Source organism: Diaphorina citri, unplaced genomic scaffold, assembly GCF_000475195.1.
Source record: "Diaphorina citri unplaced genomic scaffold, Diaci psyllid genome assembly version 1.1 scaffold2933, whole genome shotgun sequence".
In the NCBI taxonomy this organism is placed as follows: domain Eukaryota; kingdom Metazoa; phylum Arthropoda; class Insecta; order Hemiptera; family Psyllidae; genus Diaphorina; species Diaphorina citri.
In genome coordinates, this window is record NW_007380346.1 from 2964 (window position 1) to 6528 (window position 3565).

The window sequence follows — 3565 nt, forward strand, 5'->3', positions numbered from 1 at the left end:
TATTGCGTCGTGTAGTGTAGGTACCTACGGGCTTTTTTATATGTCTAGCGAAAATCGGAATCACAATACTTTTTGCTGATTATTATACTCATAGGTACGTTTTGAGACAGCCTTCTAAGAAATTGGGAAAAAATCATTATCCCTTTCTAATGAAATTTTATTATGCTATACCTAGTTCCATACAAAGTGCAAAATTTACTTAAAAAAAAGGAATTATAAATTTAACAAAACCAATTTGGGTTTAAATTATTTATTAACACCTATGCCTATTGCCTATGTAGGTAGTAGATAGGTAATGTCAACTTTCGAATTATTTATACCTAAATGTGTAGTGTAGGTCAATGAAAATCACTTTCACAGGTTGTGTATAGAAAAAACTTCATGTAGATAATAGGTTATTAATTTATTTATTGATTTAACAGACGATTTGGTTCGTGCGTTATTAAAAGGCACTAAAAAAAGCAATGATAAAATACACTTCCCATTACACTGTCAAATAGTTGAGAAAAATCACAAGACTAAAAATGAAATATAGGTAATCAGCTGACACTAGTCGCAAAGGTAAAAAAAAAAAAATCAGAAAAGGGGGAAGAAGAAGAAGGGGAAGAAAAAGAAGAAGAAGACGAAGAAGAAGAAGAAAAAGAAGAAGAAGAAGAAGAAGAAGAAGAAGAAGAAGAAGAAGAAGAAGAAAAAGAGGACCAAGAATAAGAACATGAAGAACAAATATTTCTTAAAAAAAAAAAATCCAACTTGAAATTTTACGATTTAGATCTCTTATAAAAGTGGGGGTGTAGTAGGTATTGGACTGATAGCAAATACTGTTATGAAAGATATGAAGTCTTAAAGTGAGAGAACCTGTTCAAAATAGATAAAATGGATCGGTTTTATGTTAACCCTTTGCGTTTGCGATAAGACGTTTTGTACTTATTCCGTTGAGAGAGATTCAGATTTTGCAGAGGTTACAAAGAACTTGGGAAGAGTTTATGCATGAAGGTAGATTATGTAGGTAGGTAGAGAAAGAAATAAAGAAGGAAATCATTCGTTCCCCAGGAAGAATTGACCATGTTAGTTAGTAGCAAATATAACATAGGACCTTCTTCCTCGAAACGATTCAAATAAAGAAAGAATGAATGAAAGGAAGAAATAAATAAATAATGGGTTCATTACTGAGAATTGGCATCTCCACCAATAAAAGTCTCATCTTCACTGATGAACCTGTATCAATTAGTGGAGATGCAAAGTGAACCAAAAATTTTAAGAAAGTCATTTTACGTACTTACGTTTTTACAAGAAATTGTCCAGAAATGGATTATGCGTCTTCTTTACGGTCAGAAGCTCATGACATTAGAACCAAAAGCTTTTTGAGAACCACCTGACTGACGTCTATACTAGGTTCTAAGTTCAAGTAATCGATCCACCTACCTAGATGTTTTTGAGAAACATCAGACATTTTTTTTTTTTTTTTTTAAGAGGTTTGACAGAGGGAACTTTAACTGCTATGGTCTTATCGTCCCGAAATCGAGGAGAGAAGGAAGACAGGATAGGAGAAAGCCAGCCGTTCCGAGAACGAACATTATCCCATCAGGATAAAATCCGCCCCGGGCGGGAATCGAACCCGCGGCCTAGCCCTTACAAGGCAGACGCGCTACCAACTAAGCTAACTAGGCTGGCCTATCCTGTTTTTTTCTCTATTCTTGAGGACCACCAGACCAAAACCATTTGAGAACCACCAGACTGACATCTATCCTAGGTTCTAGTTCTAATAATCGATATGTTATGCCCATGGCAGCGCCCTGAAATCCGCCCCGGGCGGGAATCGAACCCGCGGCCTAGCGCTTACAAGGCAGACGCACTACCAACTAAGCTAACTAGGCTGGCTAGTGTGAACTTTAAAAGTATAAGTAGCGCTTAATTTAGACTGTCAGCTTAGAACAAGTTGTTCCATTAAAACGACTTTGAATACCTACGCAACGTGGAGCAAAGAATCATACGATTCCATGAACCAATTTTAATCATTCAATGTAAATCCCCTATTGTCGTTATCTTTTCTTAGAAGCTTTTTCATAATATTATCAGCTTAGGAAAAGATCTCTATTATGTAAAATGTTATTCAAATAAATAAAATAAATAAATAATAGGTAATAATAAAAAAAATCCCGATGGATCACTCAAATTAACCAACCCTGTGTGTGGTTGTCTCTACTGTGTGTGGTTGTCTCCACTGTGTGTGGTTGTCTCCACTGTGTGTGGTTGTCTCCACTGTGTGTGATTGTCTTCACTGTGTGTGGTTGTCTCCAGAATTCGAGAAAGCAGAAATCCGAAGAAGAATCGGAGACACTTGAAAGATTGAATCGAAAAAGATTGTTATTAAATAAATTACTACCTAGTTGTCATTATTACTACCGATACAGTTCTCAATGAAGTCTTTTTGCAGGCAAAAAACCCGTTCTTTTTTCAGCATGATTGATGGTTTTTTACTTTGGACATTTTCAGTGGCGGGGCGCGGGGAGTAGCTTAGTTATTGTCACATATGGGGTAGAACCCATGTCACGTCACTTGAACAGTTATTCAGTGCCGTTAAATCTTTTTTTTTTTTTTTTTTTTTTTAAGAGTTTTGACAGCTCGCGGACCACCTGAAACCTTCTCGCGGACCACTAGTGGTCCACGGACCATAGGTTAAGAATGGCTGGTCTAAACAATAGGTATAAACATTGATAAAAATAAGAAAAGTGATTAGCTGTCTTCTCCTGTTTTCTGCAATGCTGAAACTTCCAACCGCAAACCAGCAAAAATCCAACCGTCCGTTGCCTTTGGATTGCAAAATATGTACACAGTTAAAACAGTATTGTCTCTCATCTCGATGGCAAATCCAATAAAGTTCCCACAAGAATCTTCTCTCCGAAGCTCACACAAACAATTCCTATAATTCCGGTTCTCCGTTTTCTGCAAAGACTAGATACAATAAATACCTGTTCAATATGAAATAAAGAAAATAGATTCTATAACAATAAAAAATATAGAAAGAGATAAGTTTCGAGACAAGATAGCGTGGGACTCACAAGTTTCAGAGCGAAATCAATAAATTATTCTATTCAGGGCAATGAGGTCTAATTATGTAGTCATAGTTGAAGTCTGCACTGATTATTCAGTCTGATTCAAATGCGAGCAGGCCTGGACTGGGTGCCTTGAAAATAAAATTGAAAAAAGACAATTTTCAGAAAATACTTGGATCTGTTTCTTCAAACCCAAGTAAACGGACGTCTTATCGTCCCGAAATCAAAGAGAGGAGAACAGGGTAGGAGAAAGCTAGCCGTTCCGAGAACGAACCTTATCTGTCTAGGATAACATCCGCCACGGTCGGGGATCGAACCAGCGATCTAGCGCTTACAAGGCAAACACGCTCCCTTCCAAGCTAACTAGGTTGGCTTCTGCCAACTTTAATGGAAAATTGGACAAAGTTATTTAACAGACCAAGGGAAAATATACTGTATTCAGATACCTATCTAAATAATCTTAATGGGTACTAATGGGTTTGATATAAAAAAAAAAAAAAAAAAAAAAAACT